Below are 16,253 nucleotides of genomic sequence, written 5' to 3' on the forward strand. Positions count from 1 at the left end.
TGTGCCAGTGGTCCAGGGGCCCTCCAAGCATCCGCTTGCATAAATTAACATGCACAGAATCAAAGGAGTCGCAAGAAGGCCAGTTATGTAGGTGGACATCTGGGGGCAGAGGGACAATGATCCCTTTTTTTCCAGCATCCTCAGTCTTTACCTTTCTCTCTCTGTTGACCCCCAACCCCTGTCTCCTAGATACCAACCTACTTCATTATTTCCCTTGACAGAACCCTCTTTTGTGCTTACACCCATGTCTCCCCTCTGAGCCCCCATTCCCTCTCCCATCCATTGCAAACAGCTTCCATCCCCACCGCTCCCTGGGAACCATGCTTGTCAAGGTCATGAAGGGCTCGGACAGGTGCTCATCTGCGGGCACCTCTCAGCAGCATTCGGCACAGTGGATCCTACTCCCCTATATTTTTAAGCACTTCTTTCATTTAGACTCCAAGCCAGCTGACCGCTCCTTCTCAGCGGAGAACCTTCTCCTCCCAACCCCTCAGTGCTGAAGCCCTCTACAGCTCAGTCCTTGGATCTTTCTGTTTACTCCCCAGGTGACCTCCTCCATCCTGTAGCATTAAACTCTATCCACATGGTGACCACTCCCAAACTGTGTCACAGTCCAGGCCTTTTCATAGGCCTCTCAAACTTAACAAGACTCCAGCTGACATCTTGTCTCTCTCTCCCTCAGTGGCTTCTCCCCCAATTTCATTTGGTGATCAGATGTCACCACCTCAGAGAGGTCTCCCCTCATCACTTGCTCTAAAATAGATCGCCTACCCCTGTAGGTCCTTACCTGGCTTTCCCTTTTTTTTTTTAATAGCACTTGTCACGAACTGTTAATCTGTTTATTTGTTTATTTGTCTCCTCCGTTAGAATATGAACTTCACCCAGGCAAGAACTAACTCAATCCATTGTATTTACTTCTGGATCCCCAGGTCAGAGAGTAGCAATTGGCACTAAGTAGGCACTCATTAAAAATTTGTTGAGTGAGTACTGCCTGGGTGACTCAGTCAGTTAAGTGCCCAACATTGGCTCAAGTCATGAGCTCACTGTCCGTGAGTTCGAGCCCCACATCAGACAAATGATGTCTTGGTATCTGGTCCTTGGCCAGGCCTCAAGTAGTGGTGTGCTAAAGTTGCTCTTTACCAGCTATGAGGCCAATCATCAGCATGTCTTTCCAACTCTGCATTCAGTGACATCACACTGGTAGCTTAAAGTCTGCTGCCATGGGAATATTTATGCCGCAGATAGCAGCAAATACTACAAATCAGGGCTTTGGTTTTCTTTTTTGGAAGGCAATTTACCAGCACACCACTTTTCATCTCTGAAGAAACTCTTTCCTCAAATGACTTTGGGGCACCTGGGAACCCAAACAAGGCTGTGGTGACAAAATCTGATCCTGAGCCAGAAATGAGCATTCTGCTTGGAACAAAGCATGGCTGGGGCACTGTGAGACCTGAGGGGAAGACACTTCCAGTGGGCCCTTGAGGATTCTCAGCTTTGCGAGCACAGGGACATTGCCCCAAGGGAGAGAGCCACTTGTGACACATCAGGAAGGAGATTGAGCTGTGGTGGTTACACTTGTGGTTCCTTGTTCAAGCAGCTTGCAGAAAGCAGCTAGTTAAGGGGGTGGTAGGAGATGAGGAATTCACAAGAGCCCCCAGAAATATTTGGGGAGACTTTTTAAGAGGGCCCAGGGTTTAGGGCACCTGGGTGGTTTAGTCGGTTAAGCATTTGACTTCAGCTCAGGTCATAATCTTGCAGTTATGGGTTCGAGTCCTGCATCGGACTCTGTGCTGACAGCTCGGACCCTGGAGCCTGCTTCAGATTCTGTGTCTCCCTCTCTCTGCACCTCCCCCACTCATTGTCTCTCTCTCTCTCTCTCTCTCTCAAAAATAAATAAGACATTAAAAAATTAATTCAAAAAATTTGGGGTTACCTGAGTGGCTCAGTTAGTTGGGCTTCTGACTTTGGCTCAGGTCATGATCTCATGGTCCGTGAGTTCAAGCCCCACATTGGGCCCTGTGCTGACAGCTCAGAGCCTGGAGCCTGCTTTATATTCTGTGTCTCCATCTTTCCCTGCCCCTTCCCTGCATGTACTGTGTGTCTCTAACATTTTTTAATGTTAAAAAAAATTTTTTTTTTAATTTTAAAGAGGGCTTGAGGTTTAATAGGTGGGGACCAGACAAGAACAATGATTCTTCACGTTCATGTGACCTAATTTGCACCCTCCCACAGCCACCTGTGGCTAGAGCTAGTCACTTTGCAAGGGGGAAGGTGCTCAGAGGCTGGCTCTTGCAGCCAAACTGCCCGCTTTGGGTATCAAGAGCTGGAGCTGTGGTTCTCAAACTTTGAGGAGAAGAACTTCTCAGGGGCTTAATGAGAACACAGACTCACCCTTGACCTCCTCCTGCTGACTTAGTAGGTGAAGGTACAGCCCAGTAATCTGCATTTTTAGCAAATGTCCTAGGTGGTCATTTTGAGAAGCACTGTATGCACCTGACAGTAAAAGGACTGTGTTTTACTGCCTCAAGATCCCCCACTGGGTCTACTGTCTTCTGGGACCTGCTTGCAAACACTGAGTTGAAGGAGCCAGTACCTCTCTCCCTAAGGCCTGATAGGAGGACTTCCAGTCGTGACCTGCCTGCTATCTGTCTTAAACCATCTGCCTGAAACTCAGGATGGATTCAGAGAAAGTAAGCCTCTCATCTGACCCAGAAGTTTGGTTTTTTAAGGGAGCGGGAGGGAGACACAGAATCCAAACCAGGCTCCAGGCTCCGAGCTTTCAGCATAGAGCCCCACGTTGGGCTCAAACCCACAAACCGTGAGTTCATGACCTGAGCGGAAATCGGAGGCTTAACACGCAGGCGACCCTGACCCATAAGTTTAAAATGGTTGACCTCCTCACCCCTGCTTCCAAGCAAGGAAGGTGCCACGCCTGGGGTCAAAGGGGCAGTGTTGTTAAGAAGCTCCAGCCCATTTCCAGAAACCAAAGAGCAGTGGTTCTGACACTTCCGTTTTAATCACCCCGAGAGGTTTCAATCTCCTCCTTTTGCAGGCTCACAAATATTTGGCGTTGGGTTTCTGCGTTTTCTGTGACTGCCTGGAGGTCTGGCCGCTGTCCCCCCACCCCCACCCCACCCCCAGCCCCGCGGGGGGCGCAGCGCGCCCAGGTGCGAGGGTCTCTCCTGCGGGCGCAGCGCGCTGGAGTCCCGACTTCTCCAGCTGCACGCAGCAAAGAAGACGAAGCCTCCCGGGGCCCAGAGCCGGGCATCCTTACTCCGTACGTGCAGAGACTGGGAAACCAGTTCTTGAGACACTGCAGTGACCGCGACCGCGCCACTCTCCCTTCCCCTGAGCAGGTGCTTCGAACGGGGCAAGTTCGGCGTTGAGGCGGACCCCGGCGCCACCTGCTGTCCACCGCGCCTAAGCGACGGAGTGTGAAGGACCTGCCTGCAAACACCGCAATTCAGTGTGCGCTGCTCTGCCCGCTTTCTCTGAACCCCCGCGCTGGTGTTTCGGTCTGAGTTAGGACAGAGAGAAAGACGTTAAAAGATGCTGCACAGCTGACTTTGAAAATGAAGAAAAAGGGACCAAGAGTCGGAAGACATAGGCGGCGTTGGAAGCTGGAAAGGACAAGGAAACAGTTTCCTCTAGCGCTTCCAGAAAGAACTGCGATGCCTTAACGTTAACCCAGTGAAACTTATTTCAGACTTCCAACCTCCAAAAATGTAAGTGAACACATTGTGTTGTTCTATGCTGCTAAGTTTGTAGCGGTTTGTTACAGCAGTAATAGGAGACATACACATTAGCAGGTATCACACCGGAAAATCGGATAGAGACTTCATACTCACAGTCCCTTACAACGCTGAGGGTCTCTGTATGACTGGTCTTTACCCTCTCCAGGAGACAAGTCAAAGAGGCAGAAAGTATAAGTTAACACAGAAATACTGAACTTCTTCCTTGTGACAGAGAGCTGGGTCTACATCTGAATCCCTTTCCTGGAGAGCTTTGAGACTAGGGAGGAAGATAAAGCCCAGGCCGCATTTTCCAGCCCGGGTTATACAGAGACGTGCCAGGGACTCCACAATGCTGGAGGGTAAACGTGGGCCATGTCCCAGAGCAGCTATTTTACTGGACAAGACCAGGTTTGAAACATGTTTAATATAAAACTAGAGTTTAAGATAAAATAAGGGACTTCAAAGAAATTTTCCTCTTCTTTAACCACTTGAAATCGTGCTTCCAGATATGCATTCACTCTGCCCTGCAGCTAGGGGCATTTTGGTGGGAAGATCCAAGAAGTTCTAAATTAAGGACAGGTGATGTTGAACAAATGGTGGAATGGGCAGTTAGATAAATCTCGACTACACAGCAGCAGCCTCCGGGCAGAGGCTGAGGCAGGAGCATCTGAGGAGAGGGAGCTGCAGCCCACCTCGAAGGTTGTGAAAAGGCAAACGGGAGGGGAAGGGAAGGCATTCCTGGAGGGAGACGCCCCCAGCACAACCTCGCTGGTTAGCTACTGTGTCATTAGAAAAAACATGTGCTGGGTGCCTGGGTGGCTCAGTGGGTTAATGTCCGATTCTTGCTTTTGGCTCAGGTCAAGATCTCGTGTTTCGTGAGTTCGAGCCCCACATCAGGCACCACACTAACAGTGCGGAGCCTGCTTGGGATTCTCTCTCTCCTCTTTCTGCCTCTCTCTGTGTGTCTCTCTCAAAGTAAGAAAAGAAAGCAAAAGAAAAGAAAAAAATGAACATGTGCAGAGTGGCCTGGGTTCTAGACAGTTCTAAAAGCACAGCAGGAAATATATTTTTTCACAATGACTATCTATTGAGAGTATAGAGACAGAGGCAACCTCATACAGGGCTAGGGGGTGGTGTGAGTCAGTGCAAACATTTTGGAGGGCAACTTGACAATGTCTAAAACATTTTTTTAATGTTTATTTACTTTCAAGAGAGAAAGAGACAGAGCACGAGCAGGGGAGGGATAGAGAGAGAGGGAGACACAGAATCCAAAGCAGGCTCCAGGCTCTGAGCTGTCAGCACAGGGCCCCATGAGCGGCTTGAACCCACAAACCCTGAGACCATGACCTGAGCCAAAGCCAGAGGCCTAACCAACTGAGCCACCCAGGCGCCCCTAACGTCTGAAACAGTTGAAGCAAACATCCCTTCAGCAGAGCACATGGAGGCCTCCGACCACAGAGATAGTGCTTCAAGCACACAAAGATGTACAAGGGTGTTGCTATGGCATTGTCTATAGTAGAGAGAAACAGAAGCGATACACTGTCAGTCCTCATCTCCCCTCAGCTGTGCAAGAAGGAAGCCCGTCCCTATTATGCTCTTCTGGTCCTAACTTTTTAAGATGCCATAACTGCTCAGGTGGTGCGCTTTGCACTGGGTCTACTTCATAATACTTTGAGCCAAAACACTGAATGGGCCATTAAGACTGAACCAGAGAATGAGAAAGTACTCTCTTTTACTTCTGATTACATCAGGTTGAAAGTCTCACTCCAGGGGCGCCTGGGTGGCTTAGTCAGTTAAGTGTCCGACTTTCACTTAGGTCATCATCTCATGGTTTGTGGGTTCGAGCCCCGCGTCGGGCTCTGTGTTGACTGCCAGCTCAGAGCCTGGAGCCTGTTTCAGAGTCTGTATCTCCCTCTCTCTGACCCTCCCCTGTCACGCTGTCTCTCTCTATCCTAGAAATAAATAAAAATATTAAAAAAAAAAGAAAGTCTCACTCTGATGCTAATAAATCCTTAAAACCCCTCTAACACCTAACAATCTCTATTTTTTTAAAGCTTATTTATATATTTTGAGAGAGAGAGAGAGGAGTAGGGGCAGGGAGAGTGGGAGAGAGAGAATCCCAAGCAGACCAGATCCAAGATCAAGAGTTGAACGCTTAACTGACTGAGCCACTCAAGCGTCACTGTTGTTTTGTTTTAAGTAATGAGATAGCAGACCTCCAGCTCAGAGCTGTAGGCGGGCAACCTCAGAACTCAAATCTAATAATACTGAATACTGTTTTGTTTTCACTGTAGTCACTTTTACTGAGAACTTCTCTTTAGAGCAAGTGGCACTAGGATTTCAACTATGCAGATGACATAACATTTTCCTTTTAAAATAAATTTTAAGTGATGAAATCATTCTTTTAATTTACTGACCTCAGAAATGGCAAAAATCATGATGCGGATATGCTAATGACTGTAGTTTGTGAGATGGTAAGTACACTGTTCAATCACTTCTATTACTTCTCAGGAACTATAGCCCATCAAACCTTTTGAAATTATAGGCTATGAACAAGGTTCTGATTTAGACTCAGATTGCACCAGCCCCCATTCACCCCCACCCTGTCACTGTGTCACTGCAATGGAGCAAGTGGAGTGAGCCAGGAAGGCCTGTGGTTTGGAAATTAAAGCTGAGCAGACAGGAGCTGGCTTCTGGTCCAAGGCTTTCTGAGCTGACCCTGAAGGTAATTGGGGACTCTGCTGTGACTCCATAACAAATCCTCAGCAGGGGAGGGATGGCAGTTGACAAAAAGAATGCTTGGTCAATCTCGCTGACTCCAGAATCCCACCTCATCCTCCAGAAGTGAAAGAATCTTCTAGAAATAGGTCTTCATGAGTTGTGCTGTCACTACTGGCCTAATTATCTTTCCAAGAGGATGCCACTGGCAGGGCCAGTCTCTAGAAGTGAGGTCAAGATATCTCTCCAAGCACTTAAAAGTTTTCTCATCATCTATCCTATTCCAAGAGCCCTCAGGGCAGTGATTACTAAGAAGCCCCCAAATGAGCACCATCTCTAAATAAAAGATCCAAAGGGCTGTTAATGTTATGGTGTAACAAAACAGCTATCTGTGCTTTAGACTTTAGAAAAATCTTCCTAGATAAGAGAAAACATTACAAAGGTTCCCAATGACCTTCACTGATACCGTGAAAGCCCTGGGATTTTAGAGTAGACAGCTGGATTCAGTGGCCAACCAGCTGTATGGCTTCCTGGGTGAAGGGAAAATCTATAGAAATGCTAAAACATCACAGGGATGAATTAGTGGAAAAGCTAATTGGTCTCATTCCTGCACCAGAAGACAGTTCTTTGTGGGGAGATTAAAAAATATTCACTCTTTCCTAACACAGACCTAACTCTGCACGTTTGGTCAGAGTCAACAAAATGTTTAGTAATCATAGTGAAGAGCATATTTCTTAGGTTCTATTCTGCCTGTGTTTGGAAACATTCTCCTATAATTGCTTCTACTCTCTTAATTTTTCTTTTAAAGTTTATTTATTTATTTTGAGAGAGAGAAAGAGAGAGTGCATGCATGCTAACAGAGGAGGAGCAGAGGGAGAGAAGGAGCGAGAGAGAGAATCCCAAGCAGGCTCTGCAGTGTCAGTGCAGAGCCCAACATGAGGCTCAATCCCACAAACCATGAGATCATGACCTGAGCCTAAATCAAGAGTCAGATGCTTCACAGACTGAGCCACCCAGGGTCCCCTACTCCCTTTAAAAATAAATTTAAAAAGTAGGTGTTCACATAGTGATTTATATTTTGGCTCCAAACGTGTCTCAAATCAAAATATAACTTTGTGCAACCCCCTAACAGAGCCTGGCCAAAAGAAAGGCCTCATTAATTGAACTCAGCTCCTAGGATAGAATAGTCCTATTTACAAATGTGGAAGAGATGGGCAATTAGAAGCTGGATCCAGGCTGAGGGACAAGACTAGGAGTTCAGGCATGGGGGGTCCTTGTCGCACGCTGGTACTGCTGCTGTGTATAATCATGGTCATCACAGCCAACCCTGTCCTTGGTTCTCACAGGCATGGATAGTGGAGATCCAAGTTCTAAATACTGATCCAGCAGGAGTCACTAACTTTGGATAAGAAAACTCCGTCTAGGGTCGTCAAGGTGGCTCAGTCAGTTAAGCGTCCGACTTCAGCTCAGGTCATGATCTCACGGTTCGTGGGTTCGAGCCCCGCGTCGGGCTCTGTGCTGACAGCCAGCTCAGAGCCTGGAGCCTGCTTCAGATTCTGTGTCTCCCTCTCTCTCTGACCTTCCCCTGCTCGCTCGCTCTCTCTCTCTCTCAGAAATAAATAAAACATTAAAAAAAAAAAAGACAAAAAGAAAACAGAAAACTCCATATAAAAAATAGGTGCCATCCATGGATGTCTTCTGCTCTGGAGTCAGAAGAATGAAACATAAAGAGTTGATGCCATTTTTTGCTGTTCCTTCTTGCCCACACCAGAAAGTAAGAAGTTCCTTTTTTCCTAAGTGCCTGCTGGTAAGGGGTGATTAATTCATCTGAACCATGTGAGTGGGCTAGAACAAGAATATGCTGAAAATAATTGACAATCGGCTGATGAAGTCAATGGGTACCTTGCGGTAGCTGAAATTCTGAAACCAAATAATGCGTAGTGTGGTTCTGTTCCTGGGGAGTGGGTGACGTATTTAATTGACATAATTTTGCACCTTTTAACCTGCTTTCCCAAACGTTATCTGGTTCAGAAAAACCACAAATGAGACTTAAAAGGAGAATAAGTCCATGGAACAACAAGAGATGCTTTCTTGAATTTTCTCTTGGAACGTTAATTCTGCTTTCCTAGTGGAAGGAGACACAACTCAGTGATTCATGTTTCTCTGAATTTTTATTTATGGAACATCATTTCTTTCTCATCCTCACTAAATAAAAACAAAAGGGCAAAGTTTGACAATTTGCTTTCAGGGGGAAATGTGGGCAAACAAATATTTTCATGTAGAACTCATAGGAATGGAAACAAAACTTTTTTTTTTAAATAGTTTATTGTCAAATTAGTTTCCGCATAACACCCTCAAGGTCCATCCATGTTGCTACACATGGCCAGATTTCATTGTTTCTCATTGCCATGTAGTATTCCATCGTATAGATAAACCACATCTTCTTGATCCATTCATCTGTTGATGGACACTTAGGCTCTTTCCATGTTTTAGCTATTGTGGAGAGTGCTGCTATGAACATTGGGGTACATGTGCTCCTATGCCTCAGCATTTCTGTATCCCTTGGGTAAATTCCTAGCAGTGCTATTGCTGGGTCATAGGGGAGTTCTATTGTTAGTTTCCTGAGGAACCTCCACACTGTTTTCCAGAGGGTGGAAACAAAACTTTTTAAGAGATGATACATATTAGCTACCCCCAGGGCAAGGAATTGCAAAAGCTGATTGCCTACCTGGTAAAAGGAGGAAGGGGAAAATATAGAGATGAAGCACAATGTAACATTTTGATAAATTAGCCTACTCCAGTATTCATATAATTAAGGTGCGTTTTAGCTCTCCTGTGCTGCCATAAGAAAATATCACAGACTGGGTGGCTTAAACAACAGAAATTTATTTTCTCACAGTTCTGGAGGCTCAAAGTTCAAGATCAAGATATCAGTGTGGTTGGTTTCTGCAAAGCCTCTCTCGTTGCCTTGCAGATGGCTGCCTTCTCCCATGTCCTCACATGGCCTTTTGTCTGTGACTGTGCATCCCTGGTGTCTCTTCCTCTTCTTATTAAGGCCATCACTCCTTTTTGGAGTGAGGCCCCACCCCTACAATCTCATTTAAGCTTTATTACCTCCTTTAGGTCCTATCTCCAAATACAGCCACATTGGGAGTTAGAGCTTCGACGTTTGAATTTTGGGAACACGTAATTCAGTCCATAACAGTGTACTGAAATCTTTTGGAAGGACACACAGCACACTGGTGTTGATGTCACTTTGGAGGGATGGCAATGGGAATCCAAGTTAGGCTGCTGCTTCTACTGAATTTTTAAAATGGTGTTATTTTAAAAGATGTTGATGACAAAGGGATATTAATGGGAAGGAGTGCCAAGTTTTTAGCCTGCCCAGTACATCTCCAGAGGCCCCACCAGCCCTGAGTGTTGAGAGCCATGTGCACCACTTCTAGGCCCCATGGAGAAGAAAGTCTACTTGGGCAGGCATTAGCATCCCATGTTGTCCCCAACCCACAAAGAGAAGGAAAGGGACCCAGTGGAAAACTAGCAGTGTCCTGTGTCAAGTCTGTAGGCCAAGTGCATCTTTGGGAACCCCCACTACATCTTTACCTGTTGGCCCCTTCTAAGGCCTGTGGGATTCTGCATGCTCTCACCACCCACAGGCTCCCAGCTCTGATAGCAGAAGGTCCAGCAGAGTGACCACTGGAGCAGGGCATGGGGTGTGGGGGTAGGGGCATTTGGTGTTGAAAGGTCATTCTCAGCCTCCCCACAACCTCTCCAAACACTTCTCATGCCACACTACTGGCAGAAATCACTCACGGGGCTTATGCAAAAAATCTGAGGAATGCAAAGAAGTTGCTTTAGTCCCTGAATTTATATAAACCACCAATTGCCTCTGTGTCTGTGGTTGTTAGCCGCTAATTATTAGGTGTTTTGTCACTGTCACCATTTTCATAAACTGTTCCTTTCTGTGAGACCTGATAAGCATTTAATCAAGGCTGAATTGGAGACATGTGTACCAGAGCTGCAGTGGGAGGGTGGAGGGATTGTGAGGCTGTGTGTGGTTTTGAAGCTAGGAGCCAATCTGGTACTAAGCACGCTGCATCGTGAGACACTGAAACAGTAATGGTAATAACAGCTGCCTTTTTCTGTGCACTTGAAATTGGGCTAGGCATGGCATTTAACTCCTCTATATCCTCTGCCCCTCACCAAATAACCTTGAATGGGGCTCTTATAGAGGAGGGGCTCAGAAAGGCTCAGTCACCCAGCCAGAAAGAGGACTATGTCAGAGAGGGGGTGAGTTTGGCTGCACATAAGAGAACATAAGTAATGGTGGCTTGCACAATCAGAAGACTTTGGTTTTCTGTCATGTAGAAAGTCTGGAGGTAGGCAGTCCAAGGATGCTGTGGCCGCCCCATGCTGCCAGGAAAAGCCCATGTCCTTCCTGAGTTTGCCTGAACCATCCTTCTAACATGGCCGTAATGTCCCTCTTCCACTCCCAAAGAGAAACGGGAGAAGGGCAAAGCCACATTCAGCTGATTCTGTCCCCCCTTTTAAGGAGATTTCCAGAAAGTGCCATCTGTGTACTTCTACCGTATCACATGGACACTCTTTTCTGCAAGATGGCTCTTATGCATTTGATATTGTGAGAAGTCTTTACATATATTATTGTGCTTATTCTTCATAGCAGCCCTTTAAGGAAGATCTATTCAACCCCTGGGTCCTAGTTTATTTTTTTTTTTAAGTAGGCTCCACATCCAACGTGGGGCTTGAACTCACAATCCTGAAATCAAGAGCTGCCTGTGACTGACCCAGCCAGTTGCCCCCCATCTGCCTGGGTTCTAGTTTAATCCCAGCTATTATGTGGCTAAGTCATCCCAGATAAATCTCTTTCCCTCTCTGACCCTCAATTTCTCTTCTCATTTGTTTATGAAGGATTAGATTAAAGAGTTCTTACTTGGGGTCTACAGACCCCACAAGGCCATGGATAACATTCGGGGTGGGGGTGGCTCAATTCGACTCTTGATTTTTGGATCAGGTCATGATCTCATGGTTTTCTGAGATGGAGCCCCACATCGGACTCTGCAATGACAGTGCAGACCACGCTTGGGATTCTCTCGCTCCCTCTCTCTCTGCCCCTCCCCTACTCATGCTTTCTGTCTCTCTCTCTAAAAATAAATAAGTAAAAATTTAAAACAAATTTAAGGGGGAGAGTCATGAATTTGAATGGGGAAAAATATTACATTTTTTTTCACTGACCTTGAGTTGAAATTTAGCTTCTCCTTATGTTATAATTGTAGGCAACAGACCACAGTAATATTAGCAAAATCTGTGACTTTTTCACCAAAAAAATCACAGGCCTTTTATAGCATGTTATGGTTATTTTAGATATGTTAAAATATTGTCTATGCTCATCACTACTTCAAAATTATGGTAGTTATTATACCTGCCATATTTAATGTGTTAATTGTATACACACATATAATAAATGTGACATATATCACAAAAATATATTTTTTAATATTCCAGTAACTGTACTTAAATATAATTTATTTTGTTCATAATCCTGTGTATTTTGCTTTATGCACTAAAAAACATTTTTCTGGAAGGGGGTTCATAGGATTCAGCAGACTGCCAAAGAAGTTCATAGAACAAATAAGATGAAGAACCCCTAAAGTATGCAACCTCTGTGCCCTTCTGGCTGTAAATGAAACTCTCCCACTAGTTATCATGGCCTGAGCAAGTCCCCTCAGTTTTCTCTTCTGTGGGGTAGGAAAAATACATGCTTTGCCTAGCTCAGAGCTGCTAAGAGAACCAAAGTAATCTACGTAAAGCACACTCAGCTGCAAAGCTCATGCATGTTCAATTACACAGGGTTACCTGCTGAAATGCTAGGTAAACACTTGGTGTGGTCAAATTATCCAACTTTAGACCTATGTTCCAAAGATGCTGATAGTTTTCTGTCACTTCTGGGTGAGTGTCCTGCTGTGCATATATTTTCTATTGCCAGATTGGGACTGAACTAATATAAAATTCAGTAACAAAGGGGAAATTCATCTTAAGTGCACCTGGGTGAAGCTACTTAAGACCACAAGGAGATAAAATGAGCTTTCACCAATGAGTCATATAGCTGTAATTATCTTAGACTTTTTGAAAAATTTGAGCCAATACATCATGGTTCAAAGAAAGTCATGGATCACCAGTCATTTCCTTGGCAATCTCTAAACATAGGGATAACTAGACAGGTAACAGGAATGTTTGGGAAGTTGGTTTCCTTCATAAGCTGTGCCTTTCCAACATCTGTGAATACTTATTCCATATTTATTCTTCCAAGAAGTTTTCCAAGGTGGCCATAATTAATGTCTTAAATAGCAAAGTAAAGATCTACAAATATCAGGTTAAAGTATTCTAGAACGGACCTCAGATTATGTTTGGGGCATTACTAAGTGCTTTCGCAGTCTTGAACTCAAAATCACAAGGTACTGTGAGATAGTCAGCATGGCCAAAAAAAAGACACTTCCTAAACAATCTGGTATTTTGGTAAATTTCCCCAAGGATTTATGGGAAATACACACTCTGAGATGTTTTTACTGGGGAGTATATTTGATTTGCACAATGGAAGCTGCCTTCTTTTCTGGCTTTGAAAGAATTTTAGTCTGATGCTGGGGTCTGAGTTGTATAGAGAACCCAGCCTGAAGTTAGAGTTGGGGAAAATTTTTATGGTACTTAAAAAGAAAAAGAAAAACCTACTTTATATATTTCAAAAGCAACAGAGAATAAACCCTGTTGATTTTTTTTAATCTTGAGGCTAATAAGAGATCATTGATTCATTCATTTCTTTACAAGTGTTTCCTGACTGCCTACTTTTTGCAAGGCACTGTGCCAAACATTCAGGACACAACTGATGTGGCCCCTGCCTTTGTGAAACTTAAAAGCTAATGTTGATGACATTAATTTTTAAAGACCTGCCCTGTTCTAAGTATTTTACGGATGCTAATTTATTTATACTTCCCAATCAGCCTAGAAGGGAAATACTGTTATTATCCCCATGTTGCAGTTGGGAACCAGAACTTTATTGAAGTTAAGGAGTTTGTCCACGTTTACAGGACTAGTCAGGGGCTGAGCTGTTATTCAGTCTTGCCCACTGTGATGCTACAATCTGTGCTCTAAAACACAGGTCAGCAAACTACAGCCTTCCAGCCAAGTCCAGCCTGATGTCTGCTTTTGTAAATAAAGTGTTACTGGAACACAGACATTCTCATTCATTTATTTACATGGTGCCTATGACTGCTTTCATGTGACAACAGTAGTCCAGCAGTTGAAGCAGAGACCATAACCCAGAGAGTCTAAAATTCTTACTACCTGGCCATTTACAGAAAAAGTTGGCCAACTCCTGCTCTAAAACTCTGCTATACTTCCTCCTTAGAAAAAAGGGAAATAACCAAATAAAAGATCATTAAAATATTGAAAATAATTTTTTAGCATGCCATGATTTGTGAAATGGAGTGCTGTGAGAGACTAACCAGAGGGAGATGGGGAGGTTAGAGGCATCCTCTTTAAAATGAGAGCCTCAGAGTAGGGGCCTTACAAGCTGAAATCTGAATCCTGGGATTGAGCTTCTTGCTGAGGAACCTGTACACTATTTAACTGTCCAAATATCCACTGTCTCTGCTTTGACCTGAGCAGAAGATGATAAAGGAACAGTCTCCTTTCCAGAGTGCAAAGGTTTCTTTCTCCTTCAAAGGGAGACTGGAAGGACTCAATGACAGATCAAAGTGTTCAGCACAGTGCTTGACATGCAGCTACTCCACAAATGTCCCCTTCTTCTTCCTTCTGACTCCTGTCCTTGCCACCTGCTGGATGAAAATTGGCCTTCTGAACTTGCAAAGGTTTGTGCAGCATGAACACAATGCTTTATGCTTTAAGATGGACATTGACATTTAATACAGCAAAGCAAGGTTGGAAGTGTCGTTGCTAACTCAGAATAAATTATTTGGTCCAGCTCATGAGTCCCCAGGAAAAAATGTACTAGGTCAGTCATTCCATTTGTGGTTGGGGCACAAATACCCTTTCTTTATCCAAATGACCAGGTTGTAGGCATGGGGGGAGGGGATGTTGGACAGTCAGGCAAGTGGGTGTGGGGTGCTTGCCTTGGCAGTTTTCTGGATGACTCACCCCAAGACATTCATTCAGTCTCCATTTTATGTGGGACCTTCATCTATCTATCACAAGCATTAAAGGCCTTGTCTTTAACCAGGCTCTGAGCCATTTGCTTGACACTAAAAAATACGGCTGAGTTTTCCTGCCAAGTATATATCCACATATATTTTTATAGATATAAATCACCTTCAAAACCATTCCTTTTTGAAGGTTACTGTACCTACCCATTCCTTTTGTTCTTTAGAAAAACATAAACTTTGTGGTTAGACTCAGCTTTGTGTCCTTGTTCTGTTCTACTAGCTGGGTGACCTTGGGGAAGAATTTTAACCTCGTTGAGCCTTGGTCTTATTTGTAATAATAATACCTACCAATGTAATCGATTTATACAATATTTGATTGTCTATTGAGTGCCAGACACTGTGCTAGGCTCTAGGAATTTCACAGCAAAACATACAGACAAATCTCTTGTGGTTCTTACAGCCTTGTAAAGGGAGTTATAATACTCAAGTAAATACTCAGTATCATTACGATGTGATAAATGATATAGAGGAAATGTACAGGGTGTCATATTAGAGTGAGCTGCATAAGTAATACTAAGGCAATACTTGAAGAATAAGAATTGTGCAAAGCATAGGAAGGACTCTTAATGTCTTCAGGCAGAGGGAACATTGAGTACAAAGGTCTGGAAGTGGGGCAAATACTGCTGTGTTTCAGGAACAGAAAGAACTGTAGTATCCAAAATGGAAAGTAGACAAGATGAGGTCAGTCAGGTGGGTAGAGACCAGATCGCGTGGGCCTTATGAGTCATGATAACAAATTCTGACCTTTATTCTAATCAGAGTGTAAAGTTAATGAAAATGGTTAAGGCTTGTACAGGATTCAGCCACCTGGGTGGCTCAGTTGGTTAAGTGTCCAACTTTGGCTCAGGTTATGATCTCACAGTTCATGAGTTCAAGCCCAGCATTGCACTCTACACTGATAGCTCAGAGCCTGGAGCCTGCTTTGGATCCTGTGTGTGCCTCTTTCTCTCTGCCCCTCCCCTGCTTGTGTTTCTCTGTCTCTCTCTCTCAAAAATAAATAAATAACATTTTTTTAAAAAGTCTTGTATAGGATTCATGTTTTTAAAGATCAGTCTGGTGGGGCACCTGGGTGGCTTAGTTGGTTAAGCATCCAACTCTTGGTTTCGGCTCAGGTCATGATCTTATGGTTTGTGAGTTTGAGCTCCGCATCAGGTCCTGTGCTGACAGCACAAAGCCTGCTTGGGATTCTCTCTCTCCCTCTTTCTCTGCCCTTCCTCTGCTTGCTTGCTCTCTCTCAAAATAAATAAATAAACTTTGAATAAATAAATAAATAAATATCAGTCTGCTTACTGCATGCTGAAGGAAAGAAGGAATTATAAGAAATAACAGCAAAGGGAGGCCAGGGTCATTGCAAGGATTACCTACAATAACAAATGTAAAATAATGAGCATAACCCATGACACATGTAAGTTCTCTATGAATGTTAGTTGGCTGCTGTTCTGGAAGGTCTAAGCATCATACAGTAGATGCTAACCTCATGTGGCTATTGAGAATTTGAAATGTGGCTAGTGCAATCATGGACTTAAATTTCTCATTTCATATTAATAATAGTAATTTTAAAAATTAA

The sequence above is a fragment of the Crocuta crocuta genome, unplaced genomic scaffold, assembly GCF_008692635.1.
Source record: "Crocuta crocuta isolate KB4526 unplaced genomic scaffold, BGI_CrCroc_1.0 scaffold343, whole genome shotgun sequence".
Taxonomy (NCBI): Eukaryota; Metazoa; Chordata; class Mammalia; order Carnivora; family Hyaenidae; genus Crocuta; species Crocuta crocuta.